The 18,369-nt window shown below is 46.6% G+C and overlaps 1 protein-coding gene across 2 annotated transcripts in view; it reads right to left on the bottom strand.

The window, feature by feature from the left end:
- LOC139260007 (collagen alpha-3(VI) chain-like) overlaps positions 1-18,369 on the bottom strand; it is a 263,220-nt gene that overhangs the window by 126,750 nt on the left and 118,101 nt on the right. The window lies entirely within an intron of this gene.

Here is an 18,369-nt window from a genome sequence, read left to right as displayed (position 1 = left end):
TCTGTTCAGTACTCAACATTTATTTTGAAAAACAAATAAGTGCTCTATGAAACTACGGGATTACAATCTAATGGTGGAGTAAAGGAGGTTTGTTCTTTTAAACAGAAGTGTTTGGTCGGATTGGAATCTTTACCTGTATTTTTCAGTCCTTTCATGACAGAACTTTACTGACAGTTAGAATTAAGTGAATTGAGACGACATCTGAGAGTTCAATTCCTTTTGATTTGCTATTTTACATTGCATGCCATTCTATTACCTACATTGAAATAATCTCTATTTATATACCAACTTTCATGTTTTTAGAATGTCCCAAAGAGTTTTGTAGCCAATAAGTTGCTTCTTGATGTGTTACCACTGTAGGCAATGCAGCTGCTAATTTGCAAAAAGCAAGATTTCACCAACAGGAAATGAGGTAAATGACCAGTTAATCTGTTGGGTTTAAAGATAAATGTTAGTCAGGACTCTGGGAGAACCCTTCTGCTTTTCCATGAATAGTGTCATTGGATCTTTCTTGTCCACTTAAAAAGGCAGACAAGGCCTCAATTTAATGCCCTGCCTGAAAGATGACCCTCAGACAGTGCAGCACTCTTTCAATAATGCACTGAAGTGTCAGCCTGAATTATGTGCTGAGAACCTCGAGTGAGGTTTGAACACAACCTTCTGATGCAAGAGGCGAGAGTGTTATCACCTGAGTCAAGCTGGCACAGACTCCAATGTTACTAACTCTATCTGTAGAATCATACCATTCGACGCATCATGCCTGTGCTAGCTCTTTGGAAAAAGCAGTTGTGCTTAGTTCCACATCCCCGCTTTTTGTTTGTGACCCTTTAAGTTACCCATCCTAAAGTACCTGTCCAACTCCCTTTTAAAATTATTCATGGAATCTGTTGAGTATCTGTAAAGCATGCACTCCCATGTTCCGCCACCAGGGAGCTCATCCCCTGAAGTCCCAAGGGATCCCAGCATCCCTTGGGAGCACTGTATATAAGCTGGCCCCTAAGACCTGTTCCTCACTCTGGAGTGTCTTATTAAAGACTGAGGTCATTGTTACTTTAACCTCCCTATGTGCAGTCTCATGTGTGTTAGGAACACAATAACTGGCGACGAGAATATGAATCCAACACAAAGATGCAATAAATTGTGGGCATCCTGGAGAAGTTCTCGGAGGATGAGGACTGGGAAGCCTATGTCGAACGGCTAGACCAGTACTTTGTAGCCAACAAGCTGGACGGAGAAGGAAGCGCTGCAAAAAGGAGAGCGGTCCTCCTCATAGTCTGCGGGGCACCGACCTACAGCCTCGTGAAGAATCTTCTGGCTCCGGTGAAACCCACAGATAAGTCATATGAGGAGCTATGTACACTGGTTCGGGAGCATCTTAACCCGAGGGAGAGTGTGCTGATGGCGAGGTATCGGTTCTACACATGCCAGCAATCTGAAGGTCAGGAAGTGGCGAGCTACGTCGCTGAGCTAAGACGACTTGCACGACAATGTGAGTTTGATGGCTACCTGGAGCAAATGCTCAGAGAATTTTTTGTACTAGGCATTGGCCACGAGACCATCCTACGAAAACCTTTGATTGTAGAGACACCGACCCTCAGTAAGGCCATTGCGATAGCACAGGCGTTTATGTCCACCAGTGATAACACCAAACAAATCTCTCAGCACACAAGTGCTAGCAAAGTTCATAAATTAACTGGAACTATGTTTGTGAGCAGAAATGTACAGGGCAGAACCCACGAGTCTGCAACTGCCAGCAGGCCTCAGGTGACCCAGATGATTCAGAGTCCCCAACAAAGGATGAATGCAAGGCAATTCACACCTTGTTGGTGTTGTGGAGGGTTCCATTCAGCCTATTCATGCCGCTTCAAAGGGAATGTTTGCAAGAGCTGTGGAACAATGGGGCACCTCCAACGAGCTTGCAAACGAGCTGCAAGCTCTGCAAAACCTGCTAACCACCACATGGCAGAGGAAGATTGGTCCATGGTGGATCAAAGCAATTTCGAGCCTCAGAGAGAGGAGGCAGATGCTGAAGTACACAGGGTGCACACATTTTTGATGAAATGTCCACCTATAATACTAAACGTAAAATTGAATGGCTTACTTGTAGCCTTGGAACTGGACACTGGCGCTAGCCAATCCATCATGAGTAAAAAAATGCTTGAGAGACTATGGTGCAACAAGGCATTCAGACCAGCCCTGAGCCCCATCCTCACGAAACTGAGAATGTACACCAAAGAGTTTATCACTGTCTTGGGCAGCGCCATGGTCAAGGTCACCTATGAGGGCACGGTGCATGAACTGCCACTCTGGATTGTCCCAGATGATGCCTGCACACTGCTTGAAAGGAGCTGGCTGAGCAAAATCTGCTGGAACTGGGATGACATCCTATCACATATCGATGAGGCCTCATGTACCCAGGTTTTTAACAAATGTTCTTCTCTTTTTGAGCCAGGCATTGGAAACTTTTCCGGGCGAAGGTGTGGATCCACATGGTCTTAGAGGCACAACCCATTCACCACAAGGCGAGAGCGGTACCTCACATGATGAGGGAGAAAGTGGAAATTGAGCTGGACAGGCTGCAACGCGAGGGCATCATCTCGTCAGTGGAGTGGGCCAGCCGATTGTTCCAGTACTCAAAAGTGATGGCGCGGTCAGGATTTGCGGCGATTAAAAAGTAACTATTAATCGTTTCTTGTTACAGGACCAATACCTGCTACCTAAGGCAAACGACCTATTTGCGACGCTGGCAGGAGGCAAGATGTTCACCAAGCTCGACCTGACTTCAGCCTACATGACGCAGGAGCTGGAGGAGTCTTCGAAGGGCCTCACCTGCATCAACACGCACAAGGGTCTGTTCATCTACAGCAGATGCCCATTTGGAATTTGGTCGGCTGCAGCGATCTTCAAGAGAAACATGGAGAGACTACTCAAGTCGGTACCATGCACGGTGGTCTTTCAGGATGACATATTGGTCATGGGTCGGGATACCGCCGAGCACCTACAAAACCTGGAGGAGGTCCTGCAGTGACTGGATCACGTAGGGCTGCGGCTGAAGAGGTCGAAATGCATCTTCATGGCAACAGAAGTGGAGTTTTTGGGAGAAAGATCGCGGCGGAAGGCATTCGGCCCACAGCCTCTGTCTAGTCGTCTATCAGAAATGTGCCCAGGCCATAGAATGTCACGGAGCTGCGGTCATTCCTGGGACTCCTCAACTATTTTGGTAACTTCCTACTGGGGTTAAGCACCCTCTTAGAGCCCCTACATGTGTTATTGCGCAAAGGTGAGAACTGGGTATGGGGAAAAAAACAAGTCATTGCTTTTGAGAAAGCCAGAAACATTTTATGCTCCAACAAGCTGCTTGTATTGTATAACCTGTGTAAGAGACTTGTGCTAGCATGTGACTCGTCGTACGGAGTCGGGTGTGTATTACAACAAGCTAACGTTGCGGGGAAGTTGCAACCTGTCTCCTATGCTTCCAGGAGCTTGTCGAAGGCCGAGAGGGCCTACAGCATGATTGAGAAAGAGGCATTAGCGTGTGTGTTTGGGGTAAAGAAAATGCATCAGTACCTGTTTGGCCTCAAATTTGAGCTGGAAACAGATCACAAGCCCCTCACATCCCTGTTCGCTGAAAACAAGGGGATAAATATTGATGCCTCAGCTCACATACCAAGGTGGGCACTCGCGCTATCAGCGTATAACTATACCATCCGCCACAGGCCAGGCACCGAGAACTGTGCGGATGCTCTGTCGGCTACCATTGCCCACCACAGGGGTGGAAATGGCGCAGCCTGCAAACTTGTTGATGGTGGCGCAGCCCGCAGACTTGTTGATGGTCATGGAAGTGTTTGAAAATGATAAATCACCTGTCACGGCCCGCCAGATTAGGGCTTGGACCAGCCAAGATCCTCTGCTGTCCCTAGTAAAAAACTGTGTACTGCATGGGAGCTGGATCAGCATCCCCGTTGAAATGCAAGATCTAATCAAGCCATTCCAGCGGCGAAAGGGCGAGCTGTCTATTCAGGCAGACTGCTTGTTGTGGGGTAACCGCGTTGTGCTACCTAAAAAGGGCAAGGAGACATTCATCTCGGATCTCCACAGCACACACCCAGGTATAGTAATGATGAAAGCGATAGCCAGATCCCACGTGTGGTGGCCCGGTATCATAGAAACATAGAAACATGGAAAATAGGTGCAGGAGTAGGCCATTCGGCCCTTCTAGCGTGCACCGCCATTCAATGAGTTCATGGCTGAACATGCAACTTCAGTACCCCATTCCTGCTTTCTCGCCATAACCCTTGATCCCCCTAGTAGTAAGGACTTCATCTAACTCCTTTTTGAATATATTTAGTGAATTGGCCTCAACAACTTTCTGTGGTAGAGAATTCCACAGGTTCACCACTCTCTGGGTGAAGAAGTTCCTCCTCATCTCGGTCCGAAATGGCTTACCCCTTATCCTTTGACTGTGTCCCCTGGTTCTGGACTTCCCCAACATTGGGAACATTCTTCCTGCATCTAACCTGTCTAAACCCATCAGAATTTTAAATGTTTCTATGAGATCCCCTCTCATTCTTCTGAACTCCAGTGAATACAAGCCCAGTTGATCCAGTCTTTCTTGATAGGTCAGTCCCGCCATCCCAGGAATCAGTCTGGTGAACCTTCGCTGCACTCCCTCAATAGCAAGAATGTCCTTCCTCAGGTTAGGAGACCAAAACTGTACACAATACTCCAGGTGTGGCCTCACCAAGGCCCTGTACAACTGTAGCAACACCTCCCTGCCTCTGTACTCAAATCCCCTTGCTATGAAGGCCAACATGCCATTTGCTTTCTTAACCGCCTGCTGTACCTGCATGCCAACCTTCAATGACTGATGTACCATGACACCCAGGTCTCTTTGCACCTCCCCTTTTCCTAATCTGTCACCATTCAGATAATAGTCTGTCTCTCTGTTTTTACCACCAAAGTGGATAACCTCACATTTATCCACATTATACTTCATCTGCCATGCATTTGCCCACTCACCTAACCAAGTCGCTCTGCAGCCTCATAGCATCCTCCTCGCAGCTCACACTGCCACCCAACTTAGTGTCATCCGCAAATTTGGAGATACTACATTTAATCCCCTCGTTTAAATCATTAATGTACAGTGTAAACAGCTGGGGCCCCAGCACAGAACCTTGCGGTACCCCACTAGTCACTGCCTGCCATTCTGAAAAGTCCCCATTTACTCCTGCTCTTTGCTTCCTGTCTGACAACCAGTTCTCAATTCATGTCAGCATACTACCCCCAATCCCATATGCTTTAACTTTGCACATTAATCTCTTGTGTGGGACCTTGTCGAAAGCCTTCTGAAAGTCCAAATATACCACATCAACTGGTTCTCCCTTGTCCACTCTACTGGAAACATCCTCTCTGACTCTGACTTAAGAGTCCTGTGTACGGCAATGCAGTGTGTGTGCTCAGTTGAGCAACGCTCCCAGAGAGGCTATACTAAGTTTGTGGTCCTGGCCCTCCAGACCATGGTCGAGGATCCATGTCGACGATGTGGGCCCGTTTCTCGGTAAAATGTTCCTGGTGGTGGTGGATGCTTTTACAAAATGGATTGAATGTGAAATAATATTGGGAAGCACCGCCACCGCCACCATTGAAAGCCTGAGGGCCATGTTTGCCACCCACGGCCTGTCTGACATACTGGTCAGTGACAACGAGCCATGTTTCACCAGTGTTGAATTTAAAGAATTCATGACCCGCAATGGGATCAAACACGTCATCTCGGCCCCGTTTAAACCAGCCTCCAATGGGTAGGCAGAGCGAGCAGTATAAACCATCAAACAGAGCCTTAAACGAGTCACAGAAGGCTCACTCCAAACCCGCCTGCCCTGAGTACTGCTCAACTACTGCACGAGACCTCACTCGCTCACAGGGCTGCCCTCAGCTGAGCTACTCATGAAAAATACACTTAAAACCAGACTCTCGCTGGTTCACCCCAACCTGCATGATCAGGTCGAGAGCAGCAGCAGCAACAAAATGTAAACGATGGACGTGCCCACTGTGTCACGGGAAATTGATCTGAATGACCCTGTGTATGTGCTAAACTATGGACATGGTCCCAAGTGGATCGCGGGCACGATGATAGCTAAAGAAGGTAATAAGGTGTTTGTAGTCAAACTAGACAATGGATAAATTTGCAGAAAGCACCTGGACCAAATGAGGCAGTGGTTCACAGACTGCCCTGAACAACCCACAGCAGACACCACCTTTTTCGAGCCCACAACACACACCCAAAGGATCAACGCAACCACGCCGGACCAGGAAATCGAACCCATCATGCCCAACAGCCCAACAAGGACAGGCTCACCTAGCAGCCCTGCCGGGCCAACAACACGCCAGCCCAGCGAGGGCACAGCCAACACACCAGAACAGATATTTGTATCGAGGCAGTCCACCAGGGAAAGAAAGGCTCCCGACCGCCTCAACTTGTAAATAGTTTTCACTTTAAGACTTTGGCGGGGGTTGCGGGGGGGGGGGGGGGCGGGGGAGGCGGTGGAGTGATGTTGTGTGTCTGTAAAGCATGCACTCCCATGTTCTGCCACCAGAGAGCTCATCCCTGAAGTCCCAAAGGATCCCAGCATCCCTTGGGAGCACTGTATATAAGCCGGCCCCTAAGGCCTGTTCCTCACTCTGGAGTGTCTTATTAAAGACTGAGGTCAATGTTACTTTAACCTCCCTGTGTGCCACCTCATCTGTGTTAGGAACACAATAGAATCAACTTCCAACACCTTTTAGGAGCACACAAATAGGAGTAGGCTATTTAGCCCCTTAAGCCTGTTCCGCCATTCAATGAGACCAGGGCTGATCTGTGACATAACTCCATATACCCACCTTTGCCCATACCCCTTAATACCTTTCGTTAACAGAAATCTATCAATCTCACATTTAAAATTAATAATTGACCCAACATCTACTGCTGTTTGCAGGAGAGTTCTAAACTTTTACCACCCTTTGCGTGCAGAAGTGTTTCCTAACTTTACTCCTGAAAGGCCTGGCTGTAATTTTTAGGCTATATCCCTTAGTCCTAGATTCCCCAACCAGCTGAAATTGTTTCTATCTATCTACCCTGTCAGTTCCTCTTAATATCTTGAAAATTGTCAAATCACCCCTTAAATCTTCTAAATTACAGGGAATACAAGCTTAGTTTGTGTAACCTCTCCTCGTAATTTAAGCCTTGGAGGCCAGGGATCATTCCAGTAAATCTAAGCTGCACTCCCTCCAAGGCCAATATATCCTTCCTCAGATGTGGTGCCCAGAACTGCTCACAGTACTCCAGGTGTGGTCTACGAGCACTTTCTATAGCTGTGGCATGACTTTGAACCCCTTGTATTCTAGTCTTCTAGGTATAAAGGCCAGCATTAGCCTTTCTGATTATTTTTTGTACCTGTCCATGACATTTTAATGATCTATGTACATGGACCCCCAAGTATCTTTGGTTATCCACTGCTTCCATCTTTTCACCATTTAGAAAAGTACTATGATCTATTATTTTTAGCTCCAAAGTGGTGACCTCACACGTGCCTATATTGAAATCCATTTGCCACAGTTTTGCTCATTCACTTAATGTTAATATCTCCTTGTCATTTTATGCTTCCATCTACACTGCTTATAATGCCACCTATCTTTGTGTCATCAGAAAACTTGGACATATGGCTCTCTAGCACATCATCTAAGTTGAATAAATCTGGTGAATAGTTGAGGCCCAAGAGATCCCTGTGGGACACCACTAGTCACATCCTGCCAATTAGAGCACAGGCCCAATGTTCCTACCCTCTGGCAGAATGGCAAAGACAATCTCCTTACCAGGTAAATTCCATGAGCTTCAACTTTAGCAAACAATCACTTTTGAGGGACTTTATCGAATGCCTTCTGGAAGTCCATATAAATAACATTCATAGACATTCCCCCGCCCATTACTTTAGTCATCTCTTCAAAACATTGATGGTTATGCTTTCCAGAACTTGACAACTGAGGGAAAACATTTCTTCTCCTCTCCCCTCTAAATCTTTTGCCAATTATTTTGAATATATGACCGCAAATATCAACTCAATCGCCAGAGAGAATAATTTCTCTCTATCTACTTTATCAAAGTCTCTTAACCTTCTCTATTCTAAGAAGAACAGTCTGAACTTTTCATAACTAAAGTTTCTCATTTCTGGTAAGCCTCCTCCGATCCCTTTCTGAGGCCTTTACATCTTTCCTGAAGTGTGATGCACAGAATTCTCCATAAAATTACAGCTAATACCTAACCTGTGATTTTTAAAGTTTTAGCATGATCTCTTTGCTTTTATATTCTATCCCTCTATTTATAAACCCAAGTAAGCCACGGGCCATAATTTGCAGCCCCTATGGGTGCATATGAGGTGCACACGCACTCGTAGGGCCACACAAGTTCCAGGTTTACACATGCACTGTGCATGCGCTAAAACCCAGAATTTGCGCTCTATCAAGAATTCTCTTGACAGATCGCACGCATCCCCAGGAGAAGGGCCTTCACTGACAGAGAGGTGGGCTATTTGCCCAACTTCTGCCCAGCGAATGCCCGTGAAGGCCTGCTTTTACCAGTGTGAGGGCTAGAATTTTGCTGACTTTGTGACTGGGTTTTCGTCGCGAGTTTTTCAGGCACCTTTTTGTGCTTCCAGGTACCGCCGGGGAGAGGTGTGCTGACGTGAAACGCCACGAATTGCGTTACCATCGTACTTTCGGCATTCTCCGCCATGCCCAGAATACTGACGGGTTACACCTGTCAGTGCAGCCCTGTCAGCAGCGGTAAGTATGAAGACCTGCAAAGGTAAGTTAAAGTTTTTATTTTTGAATTCTTTTTCAGCAATTTAATAGGCAAGGGTTTTGTGAATGTTTTTTGCATTTTTTTTTTTGTTTGTTTTTCCCCCCCTCCCAAGGCCTCTCTCGCAGTGCTACCAGCCTCAGACTAAAGTTGTCGAAATTCGCGGTTTGCGCCGCAAATCCTCGTGCAATACCAACTTTACCGATAGCGCAAACATAAAGACCAAAATTTAGGCCTAAAAATGGTAGCGCAGCGAAAACAGGAATTTTGGCGTAAAACTACTGTTTCGCTGACAACCGAAAAACTAGCCCTAAGAGTTTATAAAAAACAGAAAAATAAATCAATTTATACATTAAAAACCCGATGCAATAAGGTAAGTTTAGTTTTAGCCCCTTCAAAACATGTAAATTTGCGGGTCCATGATATATGGCCTCATCAAAAATCTGCTATCACCGACAAAACCAATGGAGAAGAATATGAAAATCTGTGCCCGCTGGTTCGGGAACACCTCAAGCCGAAGGAGAGCATCTTAATGGCCAGGTATCGCTTTTATACGCACCACCGCTCCGTGGGCCAGGACGTGGCGAGCTATGTCGCCGACCTAAGACGCCTTGTGGGACCGTGCCTATTTGCTGGATTTTTGGGAGAAGTGTTGCGGGACTTTTTCGTGCTTGGAATCGGCCACGAGATCATTCTTCACATAATACTGTCTGCCTTATCCTTAGATCTGAGCAAGGTCATCACAATAGCCAGGCTTTTATGTCCACGAAGGATAACACTAAACAGATATCATTGCAGCATCGGAACTCACTGGCAAGTACTGTGCATAAAATAACGCCTTCAGCAGGCAGAACTGTACATGGCAGGGCCTAAATGCCCGCAGAGGCCAGACCTAGGATGACTCAGAACCCGCCGTGGGGCGTGAATGCAAATTCATTAGCACCATGTTGGCGCTGCAGGGGTAGTCATAGAGCACATCACTGTCAATTCAAGCACTATGTGTGCAAAGGCTGTGGAACAATGAGGCACCTCCAGCAAATGTGCAAATGACCTGTGACTCACCACATGACAGAGTCAGGAAAGGATGACCGATCCAGCGAGGATCACATTGAATGAACAGGAGAGGCATCTGAAAACGAGGATGAAGAGGAAGTGTATGGGATACACATCTTCACCACCAAAAGCCCTCCGATAATGTTAAAAGTTAAACTGAACGGTACTCCAGTCTCCATGGAGTTGGACATGGGGGCGCGTCATTCAATTATGAGCCAGAGGGCATTCGAGAGGCTGTGGGGCGACAGAGCACAACGCCCCAAGCTGATCCCGATTCAGGCAAAGCTGCTCACCTACACCTAGAAACTGATACCAGTTATTGGTAGTGCAGACATAAGAGTATCCCATGAGGGAGTGGTGCATGATTTACCATTGTAGATTGTTTCAGGTGATGGCCAATGCTGCTTGGTAGAAGGTGGATGGGGAAGACTCGATGGAACTGGGAAGACCTCTGCGTACCTTCTCCGGCGAACGGCATCCTCCTTGCTCAAAGGCTGAGCAAGCCCCCACCTTCAGTTGAATCAGGCATCGAAGTGCAGATCCCCGAGGTACAGGCCGCTCATCACGACCACGAGGAGGTAAAGTTCAACCGAACAGCGGTACAGGTGCAGTACCCACCACCCAAAGCTGACGACCTCTTTGTGATGATGGAAGAGGCTCCAAGTCGACTAGAGTGGGACTCCAGCCAAAACGATCCGAATGAGTCTTCCCGAAGCCAGAGGCAAAATCCCTGGGGAGGAAGATCGCGGCAGTCGGCATCACGGACACGGACTTGAGTGCGTCCAGACCACGGGACGATAGTGCGTCCAGACCACGGGACGAGTGCGCGTCCAGACCACGGGATGTCGCCGCAACGAAAGAGGCATGTGTTGCCCAGCAAGGAAGACGACTGAGCTTGGGGCAAAGGTAAAGGGGCGGCCGCTGAGAAAGCCAGGGACCCACTACGTTCCAATACGTTGTTTGCATAGTTTAACCCATGTGAGCAGCCTTTCGCGGTAAATGACATATCATCATATGGGGTCGAGGGTACTGTTATGTATTTAACCCTTTGTAATCTGCATGACACCTGACCACCAGAAGGCCCACCCGTTGGGAGTCCCAAGGGATCCTAGCATCCATTGGGAGCACAGTATATAAGCAAGCCACCTACGAGGTACCTTCACTCTGGAGTCTTATTATCGGAGCTAAGGTCACACTTGCTCATTGTACACAGTATTCAGTTTCATCCTTATTATGAGTGTACCAGGTACCTTACAACAAGCCAAAGTAGCGGGCGAGCACCAACCAGTCATATATGTATCTAACAAAGTATTTGTAGCAAGTGATATGTTATCACACGGAATCGGGCATGTTGTACAGCAAGCCAAAGTAACGGGCGAACCCCAACCAGTTGTATATGTATCGAACAAAGTACTTGTAGCAAGTGATGTGTTATCATATGGGGTCCGGCATATTGTACAGCAAGCCAAAGTAGCGGATGAACCCCAACCGGTTGTATACATATCCAATAAGTTAACCAAGGCAGTAGCCTGCGTTCACGGGACAAAAGAGACATACCAAAGAGTGTCCCAATATTTGCTCAAGTCAGACAAGCTGCCCATCCCACAGTTTTTGGAGAGCAGAGGCACTATTATCAATGCTTTGTTTCGAATGTGTCTAACACTGTCTTTGCACTGTAACATGATCCGTCACAGGCCAGCCACTGAGAACGGTACTGATGCCCTCAGTTGGCTACCGTTGCCCACCACCCGGGTGGAAACGGCACAGCCCACAGACCTGCTCGCTGTTATGGAAGTGCTAGAAAGCGAGGGGTCAACCATAACTGTCCCCCAGCTTAGGACCTGGACCACCAGGATCCCACTTTATCGCCTGCTAACGGCGAACCGCTAGACGGGATGTTGCAGCTCATCCGTCGCAAAGATGAAATGCTCATCCCATCAGATTGCTCCCTATGGGGCAACCCTGCAACGTTGCAATGAAAGGCAGGGAGGCTACACACAGTCGATGGTCCTGGGCCTCCATACTATGGCCCAGGATCCACGCAGACCATGTGGCCTCCCGTCACCACTGAAAGTCTCAAGGCCATAGCAGCAATCCTTGGCTTGCCAGACCTTAGGGTCAGCGACAATAGTCTGGAGCGGGCAGACCAAATCATAAAGCAGAGCACCACACGTATCACGGTAGACTCCCCACAGACCCGGCTACCCCAGGTGCTACGCAGTCACCGGACAGAATCACTCAGAACCAAGTCTTCTGTATGCTATCAGCAGAGAATGTACCATGATCGCATGGCTCCTCCACATGACATCAGAACAAATGATGTAGGCCATGATCATGGTCCCAGATGGGCTGCTAGCACTGTATTAGCCAAAGAGGGGAATCGAGTGTTTGTGATGAAAACGGAGTGTTTGTTGTGAAAACATGTAATGGGCAAATGCAGAAAACATTTGGAGTAGACCAAATTGCGAACTACTGGGCGGGCGATCAGCTTCCAGCGCCCCACTGGTGTTTTTGGGGTCGGTTTTGCGGGGGCGCGGAGCAGTATCACCCAGAAGAGTTGAGCTGGTGTGCAACGCCACAACGCCAGGGATAACTCCCCTGCTCTTCTTCGAAATAGTTCCATGGGATCTTTTACGTCCACTGGAGAGTGCAGATCTGGCCTTGGTTTAACGTCTCATCTGAAAGACGGCACCTCTGACAGTGCAGCACTGCACTGGAGTGTCAACTTACCAATCAGATGTAGTAAAATAGACAAGTAAACCATCTAATGATAACATTTCCTCTCAGTAAGTGTTAGTGAAATTGTTGTTCAGACATCGTCATGCTTTCGAATTTTTTGATGATTTTTCCACCGAAAGGATTTGGGAAAATGAATTATTTTTCATGTTGGGTTTTGCAATGCAGTGTAATCAGACATGTTTTTTTTTTAAAAAAAGGCTCTGGAGATGTTAGTTAAGATGCTAATGGACATACAGTATGTAAATTATAAGCAATTCATTAGACTGTCTTGGCAATTAAAAATTACTTCACTCATTGTATTAGAAAGTGCTTGATCTCACTGACAATAAGTCAGAGATAGGAATTCAAGCAAGCAGTAAAGTCTTTGAAAGTGAGGTCCAGAAAAGCATACAATGTAGGAGGAGTTAGAAATTAATTTAAGTCAGGCAAGACAACTCACTAACGAGCAGAAGTGTAGCATGTTCATTATTTTACTATTATTGCACAAAGACAAGTTGTACTGAATCAACAAAGTAAATCTGATGATAACTGTGGTTGCTCTGTATGAATACTCGCAGTGAAATAATGCAGTTTAATGATTCACAGCAAACCTCACCTCCCGAGTGTTTGCTTGGTCTGCCTTAATTTCCGATTATAATCCTCTTGTGTATAACGTTCTGACATATTTCGGATATTCTGGATTGACATTCATTCATCTTCCTCTTATTCATCTGCCACGTGAGTAACTTTTAATTTCATACATCGAAGAGTCAAATTAGCTGTCAGACTGATGTCACTTAGATTAAAACAATACTAATTTTCCCTAATCTGCTCATACTTATCCAAGGGCTTACATTTGTAGGGCTGGATTTGAGGTTTTTGTGATTTTGAGGTGCTAATCGCAGCGGGACGTTAAAGATAGTGGCTGAAAATAGCTTGCGCCTTCGACTAAGTTTTGATAAAAATGTAAGTTGGAGGAGCTTTGGCATTAACTCAGGCATTACACAATGGACTTTGTGCGCCCGAGCCAAAACTTGCAGCAGAGGAAGCAGCGGACATTTTTCACATGCGCAGTAAAAACATTTCCTGGGTGCAAACGCTAATTCAGGGCACGGCAGCTTCCTGCACGTCTGATATGCTCCACTTCAGGCACCACTGCAGGGATGGAGGAGCAGGAAGGAAAGCGGCATGCCAGACACTTCTTTAATGAAGCGGGTGAAGCCTTACTCCACGCAGTGGAGAGGAGGTGGTCCTCACTCCATCTTGCTGCGGTAGCCAACCACTGCCACCAATATTGAAAAGGCTGTGGGCAGAGATTGCACAGGAGGTCTCTGCTGCAGACACTGTGTCCAGAACTAGGACATAAAAGTTCAACGACCTTACCAGATTCATCAGGGTGAGTACCATTCACATTTATGCTTGCCTCCTATCCTTCTAACATGAATCTATGTGAAGTCTTTCATTCATATGGTCTCTCTCAAAAGTCTTGCTGTCTGTGGGTGGCTTTCACAATGCCCAAGAAAGATGAAAGATGAATTCTCTACCCATTGCTTCCTAATGATCGATGCACATAAACTCGATCATTGACATCCTTCCTCGCAATACACTCCCACTGCTGTTATGGGTTTCATAAAGATCACCTGCAGTCCCTACGTTACATCCCTCTCACCTCCTAACAATCGTTCACAAAGCTCATGCAACATCCACACCGATCAAATGACTTTCGTTCAAACATCCACACAGTCTCACCTATTGTATTATGGTAGGCATATGCGGCACAACAGGAGATAAGCACTTTCCGATTCCTTTTTCTCTTTACAGTTGAAGCATTCTCACAGCAGGAATGAGGAGCTACACACAGGCGGGGGTCCGCCTCAATTATAACAGCTAACTCGGTTGGCCCTCATTGAAGTAGCAGTTTGGGCAGTTGCCAGGGGCGATGCTGAGCCCCCTTTGGGTAGTGAGGGTATGTAAATGTTTGGGCGACTGAAAAGACTGCATTGAGACGTATAATGAAGTGGGCGGGGGGCCTTCAAATGAACATGGGCAATGCCATCTTCCTCATGTCACCCTGCCCCTCCCCTTCTGCTAACCACACGCATGTTTCTTTGTGCTTGCTGAAGAACAGCCACAATCGTGCCAGCCTTCCCAGGACGCCTTCACCTTTGGCCATGGTGGTAATGACGAGGCTACAGATACAACGCAGATGACTGAGCCACAGAGCCCACCAATTGCCACAACTCAAGAGACCACATCGAGTGACGGAAACAATTTTGCAAGGTTCCTGGCCCCGGTTACCTACAGCAATGCAGTGAGAGGGGAATCTTGCAGGCCAGCTCTCTCGAGGGCGTTGGCAAAGTTGGTCTGTTCAACGACAGGCAGACATGAAAATGGACTTGGTGGAAATGTCCAGGGAAAACTCAGGCATGCACTGTGAGCTTATGGATGCATTGGAATGGATCCCAGAGAGCATCGACAAGCTTTCCGCGACTGTTGCAAAGGCAGCGTCATGGATTGTCATCGCACCTCAGGAGTCGAGCGAGGCCACCATTGCCCACACAGAGGCTGGTGGCCTCGAGCATGAAGAGTGGAGTTCCAGATTATGTGGCACGTGCCCTTGACCATGTTGCAGACTCTGGCGAATTGCAGGCACAAGCTGCACTGCAGCTTGGTGATGTGATGCAGTTGATGACTGCTGCCATCCTCTCTGCATTCTCCACTGTCCAACAGGGAAGGGACGGTGCCGAAGCAGACCAGCAAGTTATGGAGACACATTGTGCTCTGGATGCTGAGGCCCAGTCCTGTCAAAGTGTCAGTGGCTCCCAGGAAATGGAAGCTGCTGTCCTTCCTCAGGATGACAGCATTCCGGCTCCCACCACTGACTCGCCAACTGTTATGTATGAAGAAAGAAAGATTGAACACTGTGAGCTCAAAGTAAAGTGAGACCTTAGTCTTTTATTGCAGGTCTCCAGATGCCTCTCCAACCTGTGAAGCCTCCTTAAATACCTGTGCTCCCAAGGGATTGTGGGATCCCTTGGTACTCCAGGGGATGAGCCCTCTGGTGGCTGTACAGAGCAAATACAAGTTTACATATATAACACCAACCATGCACCGTACATGGTTTACACCCCAGTCACCAGTGACAGCTTCTGCTAAAGATAAGGTAATCCACAGCTGGACCTTCCAGGCTAAGAGCTGGTCCAGGGTGTCCTTAGACACCGTCTGCCCTCCCCCCCACCAACTTTCACAGCTCTCTGAAGCAACGAATGTGACCGATTTACAACCCTCCAAGAAAAAATTCCTCCTCATCTCAGTCTTAAATGGGCGACCCTTATTCTGAGACTCTGGGCTCAATTTTCCCCAGTGATTTGCGCCGTTTTTTTTGAGCAGGCTAATCTTTTTGGCCTAAGTTCAAAAACAACAGTTCATCAATCAATTTGCAGCAGCGTAACTCGGTTACGATTTTTTTAGGTCAGTTTTGTTTTCAGTCAAATGGGGCGTAACCAGCTATCTATACCAATTCTGGCCAATTAGGGAAGTTTGGCCAGCTGAGAGTTACTCCAGTTGTGCTTGGGCCAGCGTATGTGACCTCTGTGGAAAAACCTTCTGGAGAGTTAAGGAAATCAGCACAGCAGATACTCGGAGGGAGACGGCAGGCGCGGGCGACAGGCAGACTGAGAGAGAAAAGAGAAAAGAGAGAGAGAAAAAAGAGAAAAGAGAGAAAGAGAGAGAGAGAGAGAGAGAGAGAGAAAAGAGAGAGAGAGAGAAAAGAGAGAGAAGAGAGAGAAAAAAGAGAGAGAGAGAAAAGAGAGAGAAGAGAGAGAGAAAAGAGAGAGAGAGCGACAGGCAGAGAGCGAGAGAGAGACAAAGAAAAATCCGTGGACTGAGAATGGGACTGGACCAGTAGAATGGGGACCGAGAATGGGACCGGACTGGGAAGCCCTTTTGGGCGGGGTTGGAGGCAAGTTGCTGCTGTGTGTTTTTCAATTCTTTTAATGTGTTGGGAGCTGGCTGTATGTTTCATTTTGCAGTCTCAGCTCACATTGTGTCATAGAAACGCAGAAAAATAGGTGCAGGAGTAGGCCATTCCCTGGTTACCATGGCAGCCCTATCTTTTTAGCGCAGATCAAGGCTCCACCCCCAAAACTAAAGGTCGGGTTACGCCATGCCAAAATGAAGAAATCCAACGGGGAAACTTAGAATTTGTCTTGGTGTACTTAGGCCCCAAAAAAGCGGGTGTAACTCTAAGTACACCAACAAAAATTGAGCCCTATGTCCCCTAGTTTTAGTTTCCCCCATGAGTGGATATATCCTCTCTGCATCCACCTTGTCAAGCCCCATCTTTATCTTAAATGTTTCAATAAGATCACCTCTCATTCTTCTGAACTCCAATATGTATAGGCCCAACCTCCTCAATCTATCCTCATAAATCAAATGCCTCATCTCTGGAAGGAACCGAGTTGACCTTCTCTGACAACCTCCAATGCAAGTATATCCTTACTTAAATACAGAGACCAAAACTGTACGCAGTTTATGTGTGGCCTCACCAATACTCTGTACAGTTGTAGCAGGACTTCTCTGCTTTTATACTCTATCTCCCTTGCAATAAAAGGCCAATATTCCATTTGCCTTCCTGATTACTTGCTGTACTTGCATACTAACTTTTTGTGTTTCATGCACAAGGACCCCCAGGTCCCTCTGTACTGCAACACTTTGCAATTTTTCTCTATTTAAATTATAATTTGCTTTTCTATTTTTTCTGCCAAAGTGGATAACCTCATATTTTCCCACATTATACTCCATCTGCCAAATTTTTGTCCACTCACTTAGTCTGTCTATAACCCTTTGCAGATTTTGTGTGTCCTCCTCACAATTTGCTTTCTCACCCATCTTTGTATCATCAGCAAACTTGGCTACATTACACTTGGTCGGTTCATCCAAGTCATTAATATAGATTGTAAATAGTTGAGGACCCAGCACCGATCCCTGCGGCACCCCACTAGTCACTGTTTGCCAACTGGAAAATGACCCATTTATCCCGACTCTCTGTTTTCTGTTAGTTAGCCAATCCTCTATCCATGCTAATATATTATCCCCAACCCCGTGAGCTTTTATCTTGTGCAGTAACCTTTTATGTGGCACCTTATTGAATATGCCTTCTGGAAATCCAAATACACCACATCCACTGGTTCCCCCTTATCCACCCTACTCATTGCATCCTCAAAGAACTCCAGCAAATTTGTGAAATATAATTTCCTTTTCATAAAACCATGCTGACTCTGCTTGATTAAATTATGCTTTTCCAAATGTCCTGCTACTGCTTCCTTAATAATGGACTCCAGCATTTTCCCAACAACAGATGTTAAACTAGCTGGTCTATAGTTTCCTGCTTTTTGTCTGCCTCCTTTTTTAAAAAAAATAGGGGCGTTACATTTTCTAATCCGCTGGGACCACCCCAGAATCGAGGGAATTTTGGTAGATTACAACCAATGCATCCGCTATCTCTGCAGCTACTTCTTTTAAGACCCTATTTTGTGGTGCCGTCTCTTAATTGAATCTTATGGGGCAGGTACAGTAAAATACAGCCAACATTGCAATAAAACAATTGATGCACTTCTAGATCATACCAGAAGTCACCATATTGACTTGTTATTGTTTAAATGAACTATGAGGCTCCAGGTGGGATTATTAATCAGATGTATTCCGGAAAGATAAGGAAGGGCATAAAGATGGATTGTGGCAGTATTGATCAAAGGTACTATTGC

The sequence above is a fragment of the Pristiophorus japonicus genome, chromosome 3, assembly GCF_044704955.1.
Source record: "Pristiophorus japonicus isolate sPriJap1 chromosome 3, sPriJap1.hap1, whole genome shotgun sequence".
Lineage (NCBI taxonomy): Eukaryota > Metazoa > Chordata > Chondrichthyes > Pristiophoridae > Pristiophorus > Pristiophorus japonicus.
This window is presented reverse-complemented; position numbering and strand designations above follow the sequence as displayed.